The sequence below is a fragment of the Ovis aries genome, chromosome 2, assembly GCF_016772045.2.
Source record: "Ovis aries strain OAR_USU_Benz2616 breed Rambouillet chromosome 2, ARS-UI_Ramb_v3.0, whole genome shotgun sequence".
Taxonomy (NCBI): Eukaryota; Metazoa; Chordata; class Mammalia; order Artiodactyla; family Bovidae; genus Ovis; species Ovis aries.
Window position 1 is genome coordinate 80,785,136 of NC_056055.1, and position 25,752 is coordinate 80,810,887.

At 36.0% G+C, this 25,752-nt stretch overlaps 1 non-coding gene across 1 annotated transcript; it reads right to left on the reverse strand.

Annotated features, from left to right (window-relative positions):
• Positions 1-792: 792 nt before the first annotated feature.
• On the reverse strand, positions 793-864 carry TRNAC-GCA (transfer RNA cysteine (anticodon GCA)). Its single transcript has one exon. It is a non-coding gene; the product is annotated as a tRNA-Cys (tRNA).
• Between the last annotated feature and the right edge of the window lie 24,888 nt (positions 865-25,752).

Consider the following 25,752-nt stretch of genomic DNA (forward strand, 5'->3'; position numbering starts at 1 on the left):
TATGACCTCAATCAAATCCCTTATGATTATACAAGTGGAAGTGATAAATACATTTAAGGGCCTAGATCTGATAGATAGAGTGCCTGATGAACTATGAAATGAGGTTCATGACATTGTACAGGAGACAGGGATCAAGACCATCCCCATGGAATACATCCTAACTCACTCAAAAGAAAGCTGGTATGGCTTTAAGTTCACACAGAGCAGACCAGAATAAGAAGATTATCAGTCAGAGAAGGACATTAGATAGTGATAAATATATCAATTCTCCAAGGAGATTCTAGGGCAGCATCACGCTACTATTAAAGCCAATAAAGAAATTACAAGAAAAGAAACTACAGATCAGTATCTCTTTAGAATAACAGATGCAAAAATCAGCAGAATATTATGAAATTAAAACCAACAATATATGAGAAGAACTCCACATCACAAGCATGTTTATCATATGCATGGCAAAGCTGGTTTCACATGAGAATCACCCAGTGTTATCCAGCACATCAACAGGCTAAATAGAACTCTAACTATATTACTTGAGACAGTAACCACTTGACAAAACCCAACAGCTTTCATGATAAAAACCTTCTGCCAATGACGGATGTAAAAGAACTTCCTCAACTTGATAGTGAACATCTACCAGAAAAACTCTATAAGTGAAGTGAAGTGAAGTGAAGTCGTTCAGTCCTATCTGACTCTTTGCAACCCCATGAACTATAGCCTACCAGGCTCTTCCATCCATGGAATTTTCCAGGCAAGATTACAGGAGTAGGTTGCCATTTCCTTCTCCAGGGGATCTTCCCGACCCAGGGATCGAACCTGGGTCTCCTGCATTGCAGGCAGATGCTTTACCATCTGAGCCACCAGGGAAGCCGTATAGCTAACATCATACTCAGTGATGAGAAACTGGATGCTTTCCTCTGAGATTAGGAACCAGATAAGAATATCTGCTCTCATTTTATGTTGACAATATACTGAAATTCTAGTGCAATTAAAGAAATTAAGCATACAGTTTGGAAATGGAGAAATGAAACTGCATTTATTTGCAAAAGCCATGCTTAAATACATATGGCTTGAAAATCCCAAAAGATCTATCATTTAACCTTATTTGTCTCCATAGAAGTTCTACCTCCGAATAAAGTCTTCATGGGATTTGGTGCTTTAACGTACGTTTTGGAAGACATAAACATTCAGTTTGTAACAATCAATAATGAAAAATTGAGATCTGAAATTTTAGAATACTACTTATAACAGAAACGAAATAACGAAACAGTCAGAGACATATCTAACAAAATATGTTCAGAATACACTGGTAGAAAACTATACAATACGGGTGAAAGAAATCAAACATTCTCTAATTGATAAATGGGGAGACAATCTATACTTACTTATTGGAAGATTTACTTTTGTTAGAGGTCAGTGGGTCACAGGATGGAATGCAGGATGTGGCAGAATATTTAACTGTATTACAATGTGAGACACAGCCTCAGTGAAGAACATAAGAGGAAAGAAGCTTCCCTAAGTAACTATGGAAATGAGTGGAGCCTACAATATTAAAAGCGAAAAGAACAGTATATAAGCACTGTATTCTCGCTGAGTTGTTTCTCTTGGAGGTAAGTGTTGACAATTCTGAAACAACTATAGATGCATAATGGAACTGAATAATTAGGTAAACAAATGGCAGATGTTTGGAGTCAGATTTTATACCATTGGAGTAGAAGGTTCCACCAAGAGGAAGACAGAATTACCCACGTGATGATGGATTATAATCCTAGACATCAGTATGAACTCATGATTAATTTACAGATGGACATACATATAAATATTCATTGTTGTTCAGTTGCTCAGTCGTGTCTGACTTTGCGACCCCATGGGCTCTATGGGATTCTCCAGGCTAGAGTACTGGAGCAGGTAGCCATTCCCTTCTCCAGCACATCTTTCCAACCCAGGGATCAAATCCAGGTCTCCTGTAATTGCAGGCGTATTCTTTACCAGCTACACCACAAGGCAAGCCCAAGTGTTGATATATACAGTTGAATATAAAATAAAAGTGGAATTTGGGGGCTTCTCATGTGGTCTAGTGGTTAGAGATCCATCTGCCAATGAGAGGGAGATGGGTTCAATCCGTGATCTAGAAAGATCCTACATGTCACAGAACAACTAAATCCACACATCACGACTACTGAGCCCACACACTGCAACTACGGGAAGCCCACGCACCTAGAACCCATGCTCTGCAGAAAGAAGCCACTGCAATGAAAAGCCTGCACCATGCAAAGAAGACTAACCCCCCGCTTTTCACAAATAGAGAAAGCCCACACAGCAATGGAGACCGGGAGCAGCCAAAAATAACATAAATAAATCTTTTTAAAAGTTCTGAAAAGCATTTTAAAAAAGAACCTGTTTAAACTTTAAAAATTGTACTTTTCTACTGATATATAGATTACTCAATAATAATTTATAAGTATAAATAATAAAACTATAATGGTTTATTAACAGAAGTTATTGAATTGTCTGAAAAATAATGTATAAAGATAGAAAGCTTAAGTATGGCCATAAAATTCAAAGAATCCATTAGCGTAATTTTAAACACCAAATAAATCTTTTGAAACATTGGATTTCTTCCAAATACCACTTACAAAGCAAGCACAGATATAGATACATAGACAGATTCATTGATAAACAGATGATGATAGTGAATGATCGATAAGTATCTTTTCTGAAGCAGCTGTGTAGTAAATACGAGTTCTATATCAAAGAAAATTAGGTAATATTTTTAACGTGCCTCTTTTCCCACCCCAAACCTGCCGACTATCCTCCTAGTGATGGTTCTTAGAATTTGAGAATAATAATGAAATAAGGCAAAAATTATTTAATTGACAGAATCTTGAGATAGAAACATTAGCCACTAAAAGGCATGAGAATTCTGACCCAAAATCTTCTTTGGAATATAGTAGGGGAACAAGGGAAGGAGAACTTCAGGTTATGTTTAAGCATGAGATTATTGGTTAATGAATACAGTGATCAAGTTATTTTAGAATTGGCTAAACTGTTTTCAGTTATTGCTCAGAAACAAATGTTTGAGATTTAAATTAAAAAGGTTGTTTCTAGATAATAAATATATTATTTTTCTGTCAATCCTGAGGATTCAGCTACATGGAAATGATAAATCACAGGTTTACATTTATTCAGGTAATATAGTAGAAATAAAAGTTAAACTAAATAAAAGTTTAAAGTTTAACTAAATAATTAAAAGATTTTTTCTCTTAATATGAGTGAATACATATATGCCAGAAAATTTTGACAAATACCATACTAATCTATTTTTTTAAAGTATGGCTGTGAGGTGTTTTTTTTTTTTTTTTAAATATCATTCTGGTCATTCTCTCCAGATGTTTTCCCTTGTTCTCTACACAGTAAACTGTATTTCCTCTTAAGAAAGGCCAGACACAGGAGTGTGGTTATGAACCATAATCCTTACACTAATATTTTCCTATTTGTTCTGTTTTGTTTTATGCAGGTTTGAAATTATAGCAGATCACTTGAAATGCTCTTATTCAGTTATCTACCTTGTATATTTTTAAAGCACCATGCTTGAAATTAATGTATTAATCTTATGTCTTTTTCCCAAATTTAAAGCCATGTAGACAAAAGTACATTAAGAAAATCTTGAATAGCTTTATTCCATAAATAAAGATAGGATAGACATTTGACACCTTCTTCCAATCTTTCTCAGAGGAGGAACACTAACTTTCAACAGTCTGTAATTTGTTTTCAATAGGTTATTTAATATCATAAATATCTATATTTTGATTTTCTTTTCTATCAGAATTTATTTCCTGTCCTTCCTTTTACATAAAGTGTTCATTCATTGTACGAGTTTCCATTTCTGAGCAGAATTCAACATTTTGTCAAAGCATTTCTGGGACTCAGGCTAGTGAATTATGTGAAGTGGAAGTCATTAAAAAAAATAGTTTTTCATGTTTTCTTTTCCTATAAACATAAGAGTTCAGACTGCCATTTGTAACAGTGGGCTTTTACTTTACATTTGAGGAAAAAATAAATGCAATAGGCAATGGAGTGAAGGGTATATTTAAGAAATATGAAGTTTTAATAGTTATTTTTAAAACTGCATTGAAATTTCCAATTACATTTTCATAATATACCTTTATGTCTTTATGGAAACTCTCTTTCACGTTGCTATATCCTTCTTATTGATATGTGCTCAGAAAAAAAAAAAAAAACTGACAAATGTACATGAAACTAGGCTATATAACAAGACAGAAAATACAGAAACTCACCAGAAAATGGTAAAGAAAGAAAAGCACAGTATAAGACATCAAAGCTAACTCTAAACTCAACCCCAGAAAACCTGACAAAACTTCATGTGCCAAGTTTCTGTTTTAAGAGCTTACTGTAATAAAAAATGAAGCTAGAATTTTAGTCCCACTAAACTTACATATATGTATTTGAAATAAAAATTATTCTGTCAAACTTTGTCACCAACAGGAAAGAAAACAATTCAGAAAGAAAACAAAATTAATTCAATGCTTGGATATGAAAAGCTAGGTATGTGCTATTGAAAAAATAGGTGATGATTGTACTATTGCAAAATAATGAAAATTTTTTATAATCAATATCTTTATAATCACATTTTATATTTTTAAATCATCAGTCAGTTCAGTCACTCAGTCTTGTCTGACTCTTTGCAACACCATGGACTGCAGCACACCAGGCCTTCCTGTCCATCACGGTGTTTACTCAAACTCATGTCCATTGAGTTGGTGATGTAATCCAACCATCTCATCCTCTGTCATGCCCTTCTCCTCCCACCCTCAATCTTTCCCAGCATCAGGGTCTTTTCTAATGAGTCAGTTCTTCACATCAGGTGGCCAAACTATTGGAGTTTCAGCTTCAGCATCAGTCCTTCCAATGAACACTCAGGACTGATTTCTTTTAGGATGGACTGGTTGGATCTCCTTAATGTCTAAGAGACTCTCAAGAGTCTTCTCCAACACCACAGTTCAAAAGCATCAATTTTTTGATGCTCAGCGTTCTTTATAGTCCAACTCTCACATTCACACATGACTACTGGAAAAACCATAGCTTTGACTGGATAGACTTTTGTTGGCAAAGTAATGTCTCTCCTTTTTAATATGCCATCTAGGTTGGTCATAACCTTTCTTCCAAGGAGCAGGCGTCTTTTAATTTCATTGCTGCAATCACCATCTGCAGTGATTTTGGAGCCCAAAAAAATAAAGTCTCCCACTGTTTCCCCATCTGTTTGCCACGAAGTGATGGGACCAGATGCCATGATCTTAATTTTCTGAATGATGAGATTTAAGCCACCTTTTCACTATCCTCTTTCACTTTCATCAATAGGCTATCTAGGTCTTCTTCACCCTGTGCCATAAGTGTGGTGTCATCTGCATATCTGAAGTCACTGATATTTCTTCAGGCAATCTTGATTCCAGCTTGGCTTCATTTAGCTCAGCATTTCTCATGACATACTCTGCATATAAGCTAAATAAGCAGGGTGACAATATACAGCCTTGACATAATTCTTTCCCTATTTGGAATCAGTCTATTGTTCCATCTCTAGTTCTAATTGTTGCTTCTTGACCTGCATGCAGATTTTTTAAATCAATACTTTAAATAAATATGACTGCAACCAAATTTAAATAAGATTTTCAGCATCTTTGATGTTATTTCTGTGATAGAAAGAAAAATAAGCAGTGTCCAAATAGCTGGTTTGAGCAGGTTTTAAATGCTGCTACAGTATCCAAGTTGGCTTAAAGCTCAACATTCAGAAAACTAAGATCATGGCATCTGGTCCCATCACTTCATGGGAAATAGATGGGGAAACAGTGGAAACAGTGTCAGACTTTATTTTGGGGGGCTCCAAAATCACTGCAGATGGTGACTGCAGCAATGAAATTAAAAGATGCTTACTCCTTAGAAGGAAAGTTATGACCAACCTAGATAGCATATTAAAAAACAGAGACATTACTTTGCCAACAAAGGTTCATCTAGTCAAAGCTATGGTTTTTCCAGTGGTCATGTATGGATGTGAGAGTTGGACTATGAAGAAAGCTGAGCACTGAAGAATTGATGCTTTTGAACTGTGGTGTTGGAGAAGTCTCTTGAGAGTCCCTTGGACTTCAAGAATATCCAACCAGTCCATCCTAAAGGAGATCAGTCCTGTGTGTTCACTGGAAGGACTGATGCTGAAGCTGAAACTCCAATGCTTTGGTCACCTCATGTGAAGAGTTGACTCATTAGAAAAGACCCTGATGCTGGGAGGGATTAGGGTGAGGAGGAGAAGGGAATGACAGAAGATGAGATGGCTGGATGGCATCACCAACTCAATGGACATGGGTTTGAGTAAACACTAGGAGTTGGTGATGGACAGGGATGCCTGGCGTGCTGTGATTCATGGGGTTGCAAAGAGTCAGACACAACTGAGCAACTGAACTGAACTGACAGTATCCAGCTCAAACTAAATGTATGAATAGTTTGATTTGAATGAGAATATGTTCACAGAAAAAAAATCCAAAATTCCTAGATTAGATAACTAGTCTTTTTGTTATTCACCAAAACAGGTAATGGGAGTGACAGAGATGTCTTTGGCAGAGATAGAAAGATAATGAGTGACTCTGATAATATTTTAGTGATTTAGAAACAACCAGATAGAAACATTCAGAGGCATTTCATGAAAGTTGTCTGAAGTAGAGAGGAGACTAGTATATTCATGGATGAGAATGAGTAGGCCAAACTGAATAGAGACTAAGAAACAAAATGCTTAAAAAGCAACATTTGAGAGTGACAATGGAAAACTTGCTAGTAATATATAAAGAACCAATAAACTATAACCAGAAATAGAAAGAAAATATGCTTTGAGAGGCCAGAGAAGGATCATTTTAAGACCTTTTAATAATCTTAAATGCTAGAAGAGTCAATTAAGACTGGATACCATTAACAACTGAAAAAATGACCAACCAATCTTGTTTTCAGGTGACTTCACCAAGAGTGACTTCACAGAAAATTGGAAGCACAATATACATTCACAAGGCCTAATGAAAAGATGGGGACATAAGAGCAAGGAATAAAAGCAGACTTTTTTAAAAAATTAAGTTTTTGGCCATGTTATGTGGCAAGGCATGTGGGATTTTATTTCCCAGACCATGGACTTAATCTCACAGCCTGCAGTGGAAGTATAGAGAAAAGCAGACACTACGAACATTGATTATGAAGAAAAGAAGAGTGTGATAGCTGAATCCATAGACAGGATTTTTTTTAATGAATTTTTCCCTTGTATTCTCTTCCTCACTGTAATCCATTTAATCAGAATTAAGTAATAATAAAGCAGAAAGTAGGAGATACAGAGGACTGGAAATTATGCCATTAACAATAATTCTCACTGAGTAATATGCTTCTTTGATCCCACTTCCTCCCAGTACTAATATATATAACTCTGTAATGCCAAAAGGAAAGAAAGCCATAAGCCAATGTTTCTTAATGTGTAGATACCAAATCACCAGCCTCAAAATCATTTGTACACTTGTTACAAATATATATTCCTAGGTCTCCATTAAAGGCATATATAAAAATCCTATTTTTAAAAGGAAGACAAAGCAATACTTATGATCAGCAAGTGAAGGAAATAGATGTAATGGAATAGGAGTTTTAGACAGTGGGGATAAGGAATATTTATTTGAATCAGCAAGAGAGAAGTTGAGGAGTCCCTGAGTCTTAATCTCAGTTAATTCTCATAATAGTGATTGGGACAGAAGAGGTGGTAGGAGGCACCTTTCAAAGTCCATTTTCACTCTGTCACCTTTGATGATACAACATATATGCAAAACAAACATTGCTTAAATTGCAAATGATTATTATGTCATGATTTCAGATGAGATTTTAAAATGTCCCATTTTGCTGTTATTTTTCTATTTCATATTTCCCTCTTATTTCATGGTTGTGATTAACTACTTCAAAAATCAAAGTTTTACTTTCTGATCTTACTTTAAAAATGTCAAAACATTACATTGTTCCACGACAGCAATACTGATTCTCTGGTGTAAATCTGCTATGGAAATATCAGAAGTGTTCAAGTGAGTAAATGTCTGTCAAATTTTGTTACTATTCTTACTGTTCCTGAAATCATTGCCTGTTAAGACAGGGACAGTGGGCATATCTTATCCCAAATGCTCATTTTAGATTTCTACTTTTAATCAGACTGAAGTAACAAAAAACAGATTTATCATCTACCTACCTGAAAACATTAATAATCAGATAAAAAATATGAAACAATGTTTTTATAAAATGTTGAAAATCAGACAACGATTGATGATCTCCAAGATATGAGAAATAAAATGACCTCTAGTATTTCTCAATTGAACAGAACTATAGTTTTCTATAACGAGAGAACTATAAACACACTAGAAAAGATTCTGACAGAATGTGGTCCACTGGAGAAGGGAATGGCAAACCGCTTCAGTATTCTTGCCTTGAGGACACCATGAACAGTATGAAAAGGCAAAAGATAGGACACTGAAAGATGAACTCCCCAGGTTGGTAGGTGTCCAATATACTACTGGAGATCAGTGGAGAAATAATTCCAGAAAGAATGAAGAGACGGAGCCAAAGCAAAAACAATACCCAGCTGGGGATGTGACGTGATGGAAGTAAAGTCCAATGCTGTAAAGAGCTATATTGCATAGGAACTTGGAATGTTACGTCCATGAATCAAGGTAAATTGGAAGTGGTTAAACAGGAGATGGCAAAAGTGAATGTCGACATTTTAGGAATCAGTGAGCTAAAATGGACTGGAATGGGTGAATTTAACTCAGATGACCATTATATCTACTACTGTGGGCAAGAATTCCATAGAAGAAATGGAGCAGCCATCATAGTCAACAAGAGAGTCCAAAATGCAGTACTTGGATGCAGTCTCAAAAATGACAGAATGACCTCTGTTCTTTTCCAAGGCAAACCATTCAATATCATGCTATTCCAAGTCTATGTCCCAACCAGTAATGCTGAAAGCTGAAGTTGAGCGGTTCTATGAAGACCTACAAGCACCTCCAGAACAAATAACCCAAAATGATGTCATTTTCATTATAGGGGACTGGAATGCAAAAGCAGGAAGTCAAGAAACACCTGGAGTAACAGGAAAATTTGGCCTTGGTGTACAGAATGAAGCAGGGCAAAGGCTAATAGAGTTTTGCCAAGAAAACGTACTGGTCATAGAACACCATCTTCCAACAACACATGAAAAGACTCTGCACATGGTCATCATCAGATGGTCAATACTGAAATCAGGTTGATATATTCTTTGCATCCAAAGATGGAGAAGCTCTATAGAATCAGAAAAAAAAAAAAAAAAAAAAAGGAAAGAAAGACTGGAGTAGACTGTGGCTCAGATCATGAACTCCTTATTCCCAAATTCAGACTGAAATTGAAGAAAGTAAGGAAAACCACCAGACCATTCAGGTATGACCTAAATCAAATTCCTTATGATTTTATAGGGGAAGTGACAAATAGATTCAAGGGATTACATCTGATAGAGAGAGTGCCTGATGAATAATGGATGGATGTTCGTGACATTGTACAGGAGACAGGAATCAAGACCATCCCCAAGAAAAAGAAGTACAAAAAAGCAAAATGGCTGTCTGAGGAAGACTTACAAATAGCTGAGAAAAGAAGAGAAGTGAAAAGCAAAGGAGAAAAGGAAAGATATACCCATTTGAATGCAGAGTTACAAAGAATAGCAAGGAGAGGTAAGAAAGCCTTCCTCAGTGATCAATGCAAAGAAATAGAGGAAAACAACAGAATGGGAAAAACTAGAGATATCTTCAAGAAAATTAGAGATACCAAAGGACCATTTCATTCAAAGACAGGCACAATAAAGGACAGAAATGGTATGGACTTAAGAGAAGCAGAAGATATTAAGAAGAGGTGGCAAGAATACACAGAAGAACTGTACAAAAAAGATATTCATGACCCAAATAATCACCTTGGTGTGATCACTCACCTAGAGCCAGGCATCCTGGAATGTGAAGTCAAGTGGGCTTTAGGAAGCATCACTATGAATAAAGCTAGTGGAGGTGACGGCATTCCACTTGAGCTATTTCAAATCATAAAAGAAGATGCTATAAAAGTGCTATTTCATAAAAGTGCTGCACTCAATATGCTAGGAAATTTTGAAAACTCAACAGTGGCCATAGCACTGGAAAAAGTCAGTTTTCATTCTGATCCCAAAGAAAGGCAATGCCAAAGAATGCTCAAAATACTGCACAATTACAGTCATCTCACACGCTAGCAATGTTTAAAATTCTCCAAGCCAGGCTTCAACAGTATGTGAGCCATGAACTTCCAGATTTTCAAGATGGTTTTAGAAAAGACAGAGGAACCAGACATCAAATTGGAATGTTGGAACCAGTGATCAAAGTGGATGTTTGACCAGAAATTCAACATCCATTGGATCATTGAAAAAGCAAGAGAGTTCCAGAAAAAAACATCTGTTTCTTCTTTATTGACTATGCCAAAGACTTTGACCGTGTAGATCACAACAAACTGAGGAAAATTCTGAAAGAGATGGGAATACCAGACCACCTGATCGTCCTCTTAAGAAATCTGTATACAGGTCAGGAAGCAACTGTTAGAACTGGACATGGAACAATGACTGATTCCAAATAGGGAAAGGAGTACATCAAGGCTGTATATTGTCACCCTGCTTATTTAAATTCTATGCAGAGTACATCATGAGAAACACTGGGCTGAATGAAGCACAAGCTGGAATTAAGACTGCCAGCAGAAATATCAATAACCTCTGATATGCAGATGACACCACAGTATGGCAGAAAGTGAAGAACTAAAGAGCCTCTTTATGAAAGTGAAAGAGGAGAGTGAAAAATTTAGCTAAAAGCTCAACATTCAGAAAACTAAGATCATGGCATCCGTTACCAACACTTCATGCAAACAGATGGAGAAACAGTGGAAACAGTGTCAGACTTTATTTTGGGGGGCCGACTAAGGTCTGTCTAGTCAAGGCTATGGTTTCTCCTGTGGTCATCTATGGATGTGAGAGTTGGACTGTGAAGAAGGCTGAGCGCCGAAGAATTGATGCTTTTGAACTGTGGTGTTGGAGAAGACTCTTGAGAGTTCCTTGGACTGCAAGGAGATCCAACCAGTCCATTCTGAAGATCAACCCTGGGATTTCTTTGGAAGGAATGATGCTAAAGCTGAAGCTCCAGCACTTTGGCCACCTCATGCGAACAGTTGACTCATTGGAAAAGACTTTGATGCTGGGAGGGATTGGGGGCAGGAGGAGAAGGGGATGACCGAGGATGAGATGGCTGGATGGCATCACAGACTCGATGGACATGAGTCTGAGTGAACTCTGGGAGATGGTGATGGACAGGGAGGCCTGGCGTGTTGCAATTCATGGGGTCGCAAAGAGTCGGACATCACTGAGTGACTGAACTGAACTGAATATCACTGCAGAAGGTGACTGCAGCCATGAAATTAAAAGACGTTTGCTCCTTGGAAGAAAAGTTATGACCAACCTAGAGAGCATATTAAAACCAGAGACATTACTTTGCCAACAAAGGTCAATCTAGTCAAGGCTATGGTTTTTCCAGTAGTCATGTATGGATGTGAGAGTTGGACTACAAAGAAAGCTGAGCATCAAAGAACTGATGCTTTTGAACTGTGATGTTGGAGTAGACTCTTGAGAGTCCCTTGGACTAAAACGAGATCCAACCAGTCTATCCTAAAGGAAATTAGTCCTGAATATTCATTGGAAGGACTGATGCTGAAGCTGAAACTCCAATACTTTGGCCACTTGATGTGAAGAACTGACTCATTGGAAAAGACCCTGATGCTGGGAAGGAGGAGAAGGGGACAACAGAGGATGAAATGGTTGGATGGTATCACTGACTCAATGGACATGAATTTGAGCAAACCCTAGGAGTTGGTGATGGATAGGGAGGCCTCATGTGCTGCAGTCCATGTGGTCGCAGAGAGTCAGATACAACTGAGCAACTGAACTAAACTGAACTGAGAAAAGATTAAATCCCTTCTTTTGGAGTTTTGAAGATATTAAGAGACTCACTGATTAACATCCCTTATGGTCAATAGTATATAAAGGACAAAATTCAGAAACATGTCTACTAATCCAGGGAATTTCCATCACACTGTATCACCTATTCTTTAATAGTAGTATTGTGATTCATGGAATTATGAGCCAGATTTAAACCTTGTATATATTTTACTTCATCTTCCTAATTTACACGTAAAGTGTATATTTCAAATGGCCAATAGGCATATGAAAAGATGCTGATGATTTTTTGTTACTGGATAAATGCAAATCAAAATTATAATACAGTACCACTTCACACCCACATTGGTCAAAATAGCCATCATTAATAGCCCATGAGTAACAAATGCTGGAGAGGGTGTGGAGAAAAGAGAACCCTCTCACATTGTGTAGGTGGAAATGCAAACTGGTTTAAGCATTATAAATGACAGTATGGGAGTTCTTCAAAAAACTAAAAACAGAGTCACCACATGACCTGGTGTCCCGCATCTGGGGCATGTATCCAGATAAAACTATTCTCAGAAAGAACACATGTACCCTTATGTTCACAGCGGCACTATTTACAATAGCTAAGCCAGGGAAAAAAACTAAATGTCCACTGACAGACAAAATGCATAAAGAAGATGTGATGTCTATCTATCTATCTATGCGCACGCGCCGGGGTGTGTATGTGTGTGGGTGGAATATTAATCAGCCATAAAAAAGAATGATACAGTGCCTTTGCAACAATATGGATGGCCCAAGAGATTATCATACTAAGTGAAGTAAGTCAGAAAAAGAAAGAAAAATACCATAAATGTGATACAAATGAACATACCTACAAAACAGATACAAACTCACATACATAGAGAACAGACTTGTGGTTGTAAGGGGAAAGGGGTGAAAAGGAGGAATGGATTGGAAGTTTAGGATTAGCAGATATAAATATATATATATATATATATATTTATACATACACACAAATAATTGAATTACTTTGCTGTAACTACAAACTAACACAATACTATAAAACAACCATATTTCAATAAAATAATATTTAGAAAAAGTTAAGAGTCTAGGTTTGTAGCTTTATATGAAAAGTGATAATGAATTAAATAAGTCTATAGGGATTTTTCCTATAAAACAGTTTAAGTGACAAGAAAATATTATGACAGCAATATATGGTTTTATATTGATAGCCTGCACCATTCAAAAGACAAACAAAACAAAACATTGCAGCCACATAGAATAGTTTTTAGGTTTGTAGATTCTGAAGCCAGATTGGTCTTAATTCAGATCTCAGACATGATGTTAACTAAGTTAATTCTACTTTCTGTTTAGTTTCCTCTTCTTCAAATAGATAATATGTTATCTGTCTTACTGAGTAAACATAAGAATTATTTTATAAAACAATTAGAACAGTTTTTGGATCATTTTAACCACTACATAGTTTTGACAAATGACAAGTGGCTTTTCCCCTCTTGAATGTTAACTCTTTTATAAATTTTTATCTCATTGCCCTTTTATGCGTTCTACACATCCTTATGCTTTTAAAAAGCATTTTACTATAAACTATTATAAAAATTCAGAAAATATGTTCCTACTGTTAAGACTGTTCCATTTTTTATACAATGATACACATTATGACTTTTCACTTGACCTTTTAATATGAGCATTTTGTGTACTACTAAATATTTCTAATTTATTTTGTAATAATTATTTAATAGTACCTACCTTCTTATGAGATTTTTCTATCATAAGTAATGCAATATTAAATGTCCTTATGATATAAGTATACACCATTTTTTTTTTTTTTTTTTGCCCAAAGGCCTTTCTCTATTTTGTCTGGTTCTGGCTTCAGCACTGTCTTCAATTACAAATGCCTCCACTGCCCTGCTTCCTGAGTAAACCTTCTTTCAGCCATGGTTACTTTTCTGGCTACCTTTTATTTTGATCTTCATCTAATAATATTGCAACAAGATTGCCTATGCTTGCTGCTGCTGCTGCTGCTGCTAAGTCACTTCAGTCGTGTCCAACTCTGTGTCACCCCATAGACAGCAGCCCACCAGGCTCCCCCGTCCCTGGGATTCTCCAGGCAAGAACAGTGGAGTGGGTTGCCATTTCCTTCTCCAATGCATGAAAGGGAAAAGTGAAACTGAAGTCGCTCAGTCATGTCCGACTCTTAGCGACCCCATGGACTGCAGCCTACAACACTCCTCCATCCGTACTGGAGTGGGGTGCCATTGTCTATGCTTGAATGCTGCTTTTTCTTCATCACTTACCTGCTCCACAGACTCTAACAAACTAAAGTTTTATTATAACCACTGCTATTTTACTGAAACTGTGCTGTAAAACACTGTAAATAACAAAATGATGAAATTTTCAACTCAGTAGCATATAAATTTGCTAATTAAAACCCTACTATGTCTCTCTCAAAATTCCATTCCCTTGGATTTTCTTTGTAAAAAAAAAAAAAATTTTTTTTCACTTATCAGTGACTGAAAACTCCACTGAAGCCTGTGTAGTCTCCAATGAAGACTAAAATGTGACAAAGATCTGTTCACATAACGTAAATGTCTATATTATATAGCTTTAGGTACTACTGAACACAGGACTCGAGTACTAACAGGAAACTTCTTTTTACTTTTTACATTGGTTTCACTCAAGCGGGATATTCCCTTGTAGTGATCATTTGTTTAGCAGCAGCTCCACTCTCATGCCTTATCCTAACAGCAATTCCAGAACAAAAGAGCCTCTCCATTACTCCACCAAATTTCCGTTACAGTCTCATTGGTCTGCTTTCATTCACATACATGTCTCATATCTTTAAAGCTATCATGATGCCTGGAACTAATGATTTATAACTATATTCATTAAAATATATGCCTTACATATGATATATATCATATTTATAAATTATATATGATTTTATAACTTTTATATAAATATGTTTAATTAGCAATGTATTGCTTTTTTCCATTCTCATTTTCCTACTCCAGGTTCCCTAATTCATTAGGAATATTACACTATTCCACTGACAGGTTTTCTGGACGCTTTGTCCTACTGTGCATATGTATGATTATACCCTTCCTAAAGAACCATTTTAAACATCTCACTCTCAAGGGCAACATGTTTAAATTTTCAAGGGATTCTCATGTACTATTATAGTCTACTTAGATTATCATTTAGATCCTTTCATAATGTAGCCTTAATTGTCCAGTACTTGATCACAACTTCCAGCTTCCACTTGTGACTCTTCTGTGAAGCTGCTTCTTCTCTAATACAAATTAAAACAAAGAACCTTTAAGTGACTTTTAACAAGACTCTTGACCTTTCAGTGCTTTGCAGTGAGGACAAATAAGAGTATAGCTATGCATATTGTTTGATGTTGTACTGTTGAATTTCTCGGTGCTAAGAACTTTCAACTCCTCAGACTAAATACATTTTGTGAATGCAGAATGTTGTGTCCAAAGAGCCAAAAATAACTGTAGGTTAATAAATACCAGAGGTTTCTGATCGAAAAATCTGATGCCATCTCACAGACAACATTCATTGTTGTGTTTTAATTTCATATATGGATGTACTCACTTCGGCAGGACATATACTAATTTACTATATGGAATTAAGTTTTTATTCTTTACCAGTCAAGTATTCTTCCAAATTCAATGTTACCATACTGTGCTATCCATTCAAATAGGCATATTTCCACTAAAAGCCATGTACAGTTTGATCAAGCCTCTTCAGCAAGTTCTGAATTATCTTATAGTATTGATGAAAATATATCTAAATAATGGATGGTTTCAAAACTGGGAAAGGAGTATGGCAAGTGTGTATATTGTCACCTTGCTTATTTAACTTATATGCAGAGTACATCATATGAAATGCCAGGCTGGATAAAGCACAAGCTGGAATCAAGACTGCTGGGAGAAATATCAATAACCTTAGATATGCAGATGACACCACTTTAGCAAAGAGGAACTAAAGAGCCTCTTGATGAAGGTGAAAGAGGAGAGTAAAAAAGAGGCAAGGAAAGTAAAAAAGTAAAACCAGCTGAAAACTCAACATTCAAAAATCTAAGATCATGGCATCCAGTCTCATCACTTCATGGCAAATAGATGGGGAAACAATGAGAGACTTTATTTTCCTGGGCTCCAAAATCACTACAGATGGTGACTGCAGCCATGAAATTAAAAGACACTTGCTCTTTGTAAGAAAAATTATGACCAACCGAGACAGCATAATAAAAAGTAGAGACATTACTTTGCCAACAAAAGTCCATCTAGTCAGAGCTATAGTTTTTCCAGTAGTCATGTATGGATGTGAGAGTTGGACCAAAACGAAAGCTGAGTGTCAAAGAATTGACACTTTTGAACTGTGGTGTTGGAAAAGAATCTTTAGAGTCCCTTGGACAGCAAGGACATCAAACCAGTCAATTCTAAAGGAAATCAGTCCTAAATATTCGTTGGAAGGACTGATGCTGAAACTCCAATACTTTGGCTATCTGATGTAAAGACCTGACTCATCAGAAAAGACCCTAGTGCTAGGAAAGATTGAAAGCAGGAGGCAAAGTGGACAACAAAGGACAAGATGGTTGGATGACATCACCAACTCAATGGACATGAGTTTGAGAAAACTCCAGGAAATGGTGAAGGACAGGGAGGCCTGGAGTGTTGCAGTACCTGGGGTCATAGAGTTGGACACCAGTGAGTGACTGAACCATGATATCTTAATAAACCTGTTGTGAAATGATAAAACACCAACTGGGGTTTTTGTGTTATTTGAATTTTAAAGAAGCTCTGTTTTTCTAGCTTTGCTCTTTCGGTGAGTTTAGCAGTTTGTCTCCAGTTCACATCCTGAAATAAACTACAATATGAACCCTAAAAACAACATTGATTTATATGCAAAAAATCTACCCTATTAAGTTTCAGGTGTAAAAAATATCCCTCTTGAACCTGAGAAGGTGAGTTGTGCATTTGTGAGGGACACTTTTACTGAATGCAAATAATGATTCCCAACTCCCTTCAGGGCCAACACCATTGTCAGTGACCTTGTTATCTTTCTGATAACATGGAAACTCACATAACCATAATCTCTTCTTCCACAGCTCTGCCTGCTCTTCTTGACTATTCTACATTGGAAGTAGACATCTTTGACCTTAAGCCACTTTCTCAGACACCTGTGACTCATGTTCCAGGATCCTTTCTTTGTACCTGTAATTGTCATACTTCTAGAAGACTTTATCTATCTGGTCAAGCCAGATTGGTCTTACCTCTTTAATTATCCTTCCTACTTTATTTAGATAATTTAAAATTGCTATTTGCAAATGACTACTGTAATAAGAGTAAAATTTGCTGTTGACTTCCCTGGTGGTTCAGATGGTAAAGCATCTGCCTACAATGCGGGAGACCAGGAAGTTCCTACAATCCCTACATCAGGAAGATCTCCTGGAGAAGGAAATGGCAAACTATTCCAGTATTCTTGCCTGGAAAACTCCATGGATGGAAGAACCTGGTAAGCTACAGTCCATGGGGTCGCAAAGGGTCACGCACGACTTAGCAACTTCACTCATTTTTGCTATTGTTATCTTTACTATCATGATTGTTGTCAGCTACATAGCATAAAAGAAGGGTTAACAGCACAGTGTAAAGAAATAAACTTCCTAGAATTGAAGACTGGCTCCATTAGGTATTTGCTATATAATATTAATAATGTTATTTAAACTTTCAAAGTCTCAATTAATTTCTTCTCTAAAAAAATTTACAACATACAATTTTAATAATCAAATGAAGACACATATTAGGGAATCTTCAGAGTGCCTTGTTCATTTTATAAACACACTAAGTCAAACTCATTTACCTCAATTTGCTCATTGCATTTAACATAAGCCCTCAAAAGACCTCCAGGTTTGTGAGAAAAAATGTATATATATATCCCTTTCTAATCTTTGATGACTAGCTCAGGAATAGCATGGCACAGTCCAGATTTAATCCTAGCCCTTGTGATTTCAAATCCTGTTATATTCCATGTTGATTATTTCCCCTATTATTTATAAGTGCTAACCGAAGAAGGATACAGATAGAGATAATAAGCTTTAAAGCCACTTCTTGATTTCTATTTTCTACATGAAAAGCTAAGATGGCAAAAAAAAATTTTTTTAGATTCTTTACGAAATAATGAAAGGTTCTAGAAATATATGATCACTTATGTCTTCTGGTTTGCTTTAACCTTCTATATACATAAATCTAGGAGTATGAAGTGGACTACAAAACTCTACAAATTATATACCTGTGCATCAGCATGTTCTGTACTTGACCTAAATTGAGGGCTATCTCTGAAGCAGAAGTTCTTAAAATTCCAATGATACAAGCTGACAAGTAATATTATGATATCAACATAATATTGATACATTTTCTCTACTATTCTACTTGGGTTGTCACAATAGAATATCACAGGCTAGGTGGTTTAAGGGCTTCCCACCTTCCCTAAGTGGTAAAGAATCTGCCTGCCAAATCCAGAGTTGCAAAAGACACGAGTTCGATCTCTAGCTTGAGAAGATCCCTTAGGAAAGGAAATGGCAACCCACTCCAGTATTCCTGCCTGGGAAATTCCATGGACAGTGGAGAATGGCAGGCTACCATCCATGGGATCACAAAGAGTTGGACCTAATTGAGCTCAGCACAGCAGCACAGGTAGTTTAAACAACAGAAATTGATTTTCTCTCAGCTCTAGAGGTTGAAAGTCCAAGATCCTGGTGCTAAGCAGGTTTACCTTGAGGCTTCTGTCCTCAGCTTGCAGATGGCCGCCTTCTCACTGTTCTCTCACATGCCCACTTCTTGCACCTGCACTTTTGTTGTCTATTCTTTGTCTTATATAAATATCGGTTTTTAAAATTAGAACCCTAATATTATGACCTCATTTAACATTAATTACCCTTTAATTGAAAGAGGTAATTAATACAAATACAATGACATAGGTGATTATGGCCTTAACATATAAATTTTAGAGACATGCAATTTAGTCCATAACACTGTCATATCCTATTAATCCAAATTAATAATCTTTTAAATAGTAGAACATTCATTACAAGGAAAATACCCAGTCTTAGATTTCTAGGAAAAATAAAGAATTTACTTAAATTATATTTTCCCTAATTTTTCCTAAAATGTACATTTCCCATATATATTCACTAAGTAAAAGACAACAATTAAGATTAATATGTTTACTAGTATCCATGTTAATATTTATATAATTGAAATTCATACACAATTACATGACTATAAAACTAGGCATAATGTTTCAAAAATTTGTGATGAATTCTAAAATGAATACAAGAGTTGAAACAATATATCTCTCCTATCTCAGGAGAACTTCTTTTCATATATATGTATCAGTATCTCTATATCTAAGAAATTCAACTGTACTGGATGCTGTGATACATCAATCTAGTCCCTATTCATGATTAAAATATATATTCTTCAAACTGCTGACTGTGCTTCAAACTGACAGCTTCTAGCTGTCATCCTTCTTCAAAAATGGCCCTTGATTTGAGAGAGTCCAGTGTCATACCCTATGCCCCCAGGAGAGCTTGCATCCAGTTACTGATCCACTCTTATGTATAAACGTCAATTCCCTGGACACAATGCAGGGTGACTTTAAGAGCCAGAGCAGCTTCAGCGCTTCTCCATCTCAGCTTATCACTCTGCCCAATCTGATTCCCTTTCTTTGCCTTTCCAAGAGCACCCTAGGACACCACACATTAAAGAGTAACAAATACTTTTTGTAGCAATGCTAAAACCATTAATGAATCAGACAGATTAAGTAAGTGCATATTCATTCCCCTCACAGCAATGGAGGCATGTTTTCAAACTAAAATCATTTTTAGTCGGTCATGATTAACTTTCTTTTTAGCAAAATTTTAAGGAAGTCAATGGTCCTCCCAAGTAGTAAACATAAGAATTCTTCTGGGAAATTTGGCTACAGTTTCATAGAGTGATTTCTCCAGGAGAAAAAAAAAAAAAATCTAATACAATAAAAATCAACTAGATTTTGTTTAAGAAAAATAAAACAGAAATGTGGATTTTAAAACAAAACATAGGACAATAATTATATCAATAAGCTATCTTACACTTTATAATATTTTAATAAATTCCAAAGTTATTTCACTGGCATTGTTAAAAGTATACACCAAAGTTACTCTGAGTTTTTTAAAAGAAAGGGTTATTTTTCATCTGGTTACAAAGGTTGTTTGAAGATCTTACATGTGCTGGGCCCTGCACTTAACACTGTTTCTGTTCATGATTGTCAATCCCCAAGAGTTAATCTGGTGCCTCAAAAATCATTCAAGCTGTTGAAAACTATTTTTTCATTTATAAGTGAGTAATGACAGCACCTGGGAACATGACATCTGAACTTAATTGCCAGTTCTGTCATGTGTAGGAATTGTGGAAATTTCTCTTAACCTTTCTGTTCTGAAGGATGCTTAGCTGTAAATTAAGACTGAAAATAGTAATAGCTACATCACAACATGGGTCATGAGATTTCAGTGAAATAGTTTATGCATAAAAGGATATAAATAATAAGAAACAATACAAGTTCTTTATCTATTCTTATCTTATTCATCTGATGTAAAGTAAAATACTAAATTGCACATGTCATTGTTGTTTACTCTCAAAGTCATGTCTGACTTTTTCGCAACCCCATGAACTACAGCTCGCCAGGCTTCTCTGCCTACGGGATTTCCTAAGCAATAATACTGGAGTAGGTTGCCTTTTCCTTCTCCAGGGGATCTTCCTGACTCAGGGATTGAACCTGCATCAAGGAGCCACCAAGAAGCCTAAATTGCTCATTATTTAATGTTTATCAAGATGATCTTAATGTTCCCCTCAGCTGGACTATATTGTAAATAGGCTTCTTCCGGACTCTGGGCCCCTTTCCTCCCTTTTCTTAGGAAATTTACTTAAGAAAATCTTCTAAACTCTTTTTCACCCTCTTTAAGATATAAATCTTTCAAAAATTTCTCTTGCCAGTTTTGTGCTCGAGCGCTATCATTTTCAAGTATAAAGGAACCATTTCATTGAAATGTCATCAAGGAATATAGGGCTCCTATCCCCTAGTCTCTGTGGGAGGGTAGGAGCCTGAGTTGGGAGCCTTACTCCAAGTAGAAAAACTACCCCCTTCATGAAGATATAAGCAAGATTAGTTTTCCTTTTGAAAGTCAATAGTAAACACAGATGTCCCATGACCTGTCTCACCCCACTTTTTAAAAGTTTCCCAGCTTTGTTTTTGTAGCGTTAAAACCAATGACTGGCCTCTCTCTCCTATTGAAATAGCTCTGAATAAAGTTTTCCTTCCCAGTTTAACTTTGGCTGGTAAAACATTGTACTTTGATAGTGAGAACTAAAGTTTATTACCAAAAGTTATCCTTTCTGAAATGTTTTAATATGTGTACAGGAAAAAATAAGAAGGATAAAATATGTAGTGGAAGAATCAAATGGCAACCTTAAAAGCAGGTAGAAACTCATTGAAAAATGTTTTCATTAAGCACTAGCTGTTACCCATGAAGTTACTGAGATGGAGAGGTGAAAGCACTCTCAGAAATTATTGTATCTCAGGAAACCTCACTTTTTTGCTAAAAGCTTAGATTAATAACACACATAGTCTGTGTTCCAATGGTTATATTTTTTCCCCAGAAGTATTTAGAAAAATAAATAATGAAAATGAGGTACTATTCCCCCCCAAATTGTACAAATGTCAAAAAATATAGCCACCCTCCTGAGTGTTATTGTGCCTCGCTATCTAACCCAGGCAGAATCATCATTGATTCTGTCAAAACACACTAAAAATACTGTGTAAAGAATTGGAGGGACTCCTTCGTATTTCTAGTTATAAATTAACACTATGATGGTCCCCATACTCAGTTACCTATTTTCAGCAATGTCAAGCAAGCTGAAAAATTATACAGAGGATGTCAAGAATTAATAACCTCTGGAAAGGGTAGTTACTTTTGAGTCATGCTACAAAGTTATTGCAGCTTGAAAGAAGGCTGACTAAAAAGAATCTTCTCACTATAAATATTCATATGTATAATTATGTTCTGTTTCTCAAACATTGGCACTGTTGAGAAACTGACATTAAGAAGCTTATTAAAAACAAGTTTTGTTATAATTATTGTAAAAGTAATGCTTATATGTAACAGAAAAAGAGTGAAAAGGAGGACTCAAAAGTCATCTCTGCTGCTGCTAAGTCACTTCAACGTGTCTGACTCTATGCAACCCCATAGACTGCAGCCAACCAGTCTCCCTCGTCCATGGGATTCTCCAGGCAAGAACACTGGAGTGGGTTGCCATTTCCTTCTCCAATGCATGAAAGTGAAAAGTGAAAGTGAAGTTGTTCAGTCGTGTCTGACTCTGCGACCCCATGGACTGCAGCCTACCAGGTTCCACCATCCATGGGATTTTCCAGGCAAGAGTACTGGAGTGGGGATGCCATTGCCTTCTCCAAAAATCAACTCTATACCCACAATTTAGTGATAGCAACTTATAAACATCTCTGCAAATTTTACTTCCATGTATGTATAGAATATTTAGTATAGTTTAACATTTTAGCTCATACTATAAATTGAGGATTATTGTAACTACTATACCAATATTATCATATTTAATGCTCAGAATAGCTCTATAAAGAGGACACTATTTTTAACCAGGTTTTACAACCAAGGAAAATAGGCACAGAAAGGTTAAGTGATTTGCTCAAGGTCAGAGAGTTAGTAATTATCAAGCCTGATTGTATCAATAGTTAGTCAATATGGTTTTATGGCCCATGTTTTCATACATCATGTCTATTACCAAACCCTTACTTTGAAAAATAATATGGTTTGCCAAAGTTAAATTCTATTATATAGAATTTAATGGTGAATTTCTTACAGTTACACATTTTTGCATACTTTCCACTTATCACCTTGAGATAAATTTGTTGAAGGTTTATCTTAGTCAAAGAGCATGTTTATTTTAGAAACTGATACATATTTCTCAAATTTCCCTCAATAATGATTACCAATGTTATTCCATTTTTATGTTAAGAGTCACTTCACTGTTGCCTTCTCACAATAGACTGTTTTCTACTCTACCCTGCCTCCCACTGTATCTGACAATGTAGACCAAGACAACACCTATCAAAAATGTAAGCTACATTAATTTTTTCTTTCTTAGTAAGTTGTTATTTCTTAGTAAGAAGATGCTATACAGAAACACTTTCAGAGATATAATTTTCTAGTTATTTCTCCTAGCACTTTGAAAAGAAATCTTAAATTCATCTTAGTTTAATTATACTAATTTTATTAATTCAGAACTTAGTAGGCATGTAGCAGGCTACTCTGCTAGATGCAGTCGATAATGCAAAAGATAAATAACCCTGTTTCTTTCATTAATTAGCTTGCTATGTAAGGGGAAGTTATCCCACAAAAACAACTAATGAATAAGGCAGAGTAAAGATTTTGTTAATTATAATACAAGCTGAGTTTTATGTACAGAGAGGTGGATAAAAATATGCCATTAGTTCTCACTGAAGTGATCCAGAAGCCTTCGCTGTAGAGTTACCTTTAGAGTTGAGACCTAATGAGACAAAACACTAGGGTAGATGTACAGAAGTCTGAAGGACATACCTGAGCCAGTGAACATGTTGAAGCAAGTCACAGAAAAATAAAAGTGGATATGGTTTTCTGTTTTACATTATGAACTGAGGCCATTTAGTGGGAGGTGGACTTGATTTTTCCAACTGTAAATACATATTGTATCATCTATTTATGTAAATAAACTGTTTATCAACTTTCTAATCAACACTGCCCCCAAGAGGACCAGGTGTTTCCACTGATTAATGTCTCACAAACTCAAAAAAAAAGTCAGTCTTTAAAAAGAAAGTATATTAATTACCTTCTTTGTGCTTAACACTGTGCTACACACTGGCAAAAGGGTGACCCTCCTCAGACCCTTCTTTCAGGAGGCTTATTCCAGGGGTGAGAGAAAAAAAAAAAAAGCGTATATGTCAAACATATTACTAGCAAGAGTTAAGTGATAAAACCAGAAGTTGAGATAGGGAAGAGGCAATCAGCCAGGCAAAGATCTGGGTAGCATATTGCAAAAAGATTAGAAAGAATCTGTGGTCAGGAGGTAATTGTCACAAAAGGAGAAGGCTAGGTATTTTGACAGTGATCACTGCTATCTTTACTCTATTAGTCTAAATTAGCCTCACCATTAACCTCCTTTGCATGATTATTTGATACCTCTTCATTCACTTTTAGTTTTGGTTTGCTCAGGGAGTGTGTCAGCAAATACAAAAATAGCATCATTTCATTTTTTATTCACATACTCAAAGGAGTTACTAGAATTCTTTCCCAATCTTTAAATATCATCTTTCTTATCCAGCTGCTGCTGCTAAGTTGCTTCAGTTGTGTCCGACTTTGTGCCACCCCATAGACGGGCAGCCCACCAGGCTCCTCTGTCCCTGGGATTCTCCAGGCAAGAATACTGGAGTGGGTTGCCATTTCCTTCTCCATCTTATCCAGAGATACCCACTAATCAAACACTATTGTCTCCTTTCATTCTGCCTTTCCAATCTAGCCTCACACCCCAGCTCTGTCCTATAAGGGCAAGTCATGTAAGGGTTCAAGAATTCTGGAAGTATTACACTCAAACATGATACACCAAGACCAGATAGAGTTTGTTTTCAGGATTAGTTTTTCCTTGAAAAATGACTATAAAATCTGATTTGCCATCAAAATCCAACTTTTATTCTGTGTCCAAAATTGGATTTGCTCTCTTCAATATGATTTTATCTCAATTTGATTGCTACTGATATTTATTAATACGTTGATGCACACACTCATTTTTACTTCTTTTCCTTTTATCCTGGGGCATTAAATATTTTTTAAAATATACATGATATAATAATATCAATATAAAACTATATTTTAATATTTTATTTAGTACCTTTTATATATCTATAATAATAATAATGAATGAAATCATATATATTGTTATAACTATTAAATATTTTGTATATATAATTTTTTAACCTATGAGCCCCTAACTACACACTGCAGTCACTACCAAATATGACTGTGGAATAAGTAGAGTGTTTGAATTTTACAAATCATGCTGGGGACTTGTAACCAATTTGCATCAACATCCTCCTTGAGGTAAAGGGACAAGTTAGCTCTTTTTCAAAGAGTCCATTAGACCCTGTATGAGACACAGAGGAAGGTGGGGATGATTTGGGAGAATGACATTCTAACATGTATACTATCATGTGAATTGAATCGCCAGTCTATGTCTGACGCAGGATGCAGCATGCTTGGGGCTGGTGCATGGGGATGACCCAGAAAGATGTTATGGGAGGGAGGTGGGAGGGGGTTCATGTTTGGGAACGCATGTAAGAATTAAAGATTTTAAAATTTAAAAAAGAAAAAAAAAAACAAAAAAAATAAATAAATAAATTAAGCTTCAAAAAAAAAAAAAACAAAAAAAACAAAGAGTCCATTGTACATCAGCCTTGGCCATTTGAAACTATGTTTTCTAGATTTTTTAAATAGTCTTGCCAATGGTATAAAATGAATACTAAACAGTTGTGCCTGTCTTGCTTGGGGAAGGAAGCTCTTGAGGGTTTTCAAGTTGTTTGGAGATTGT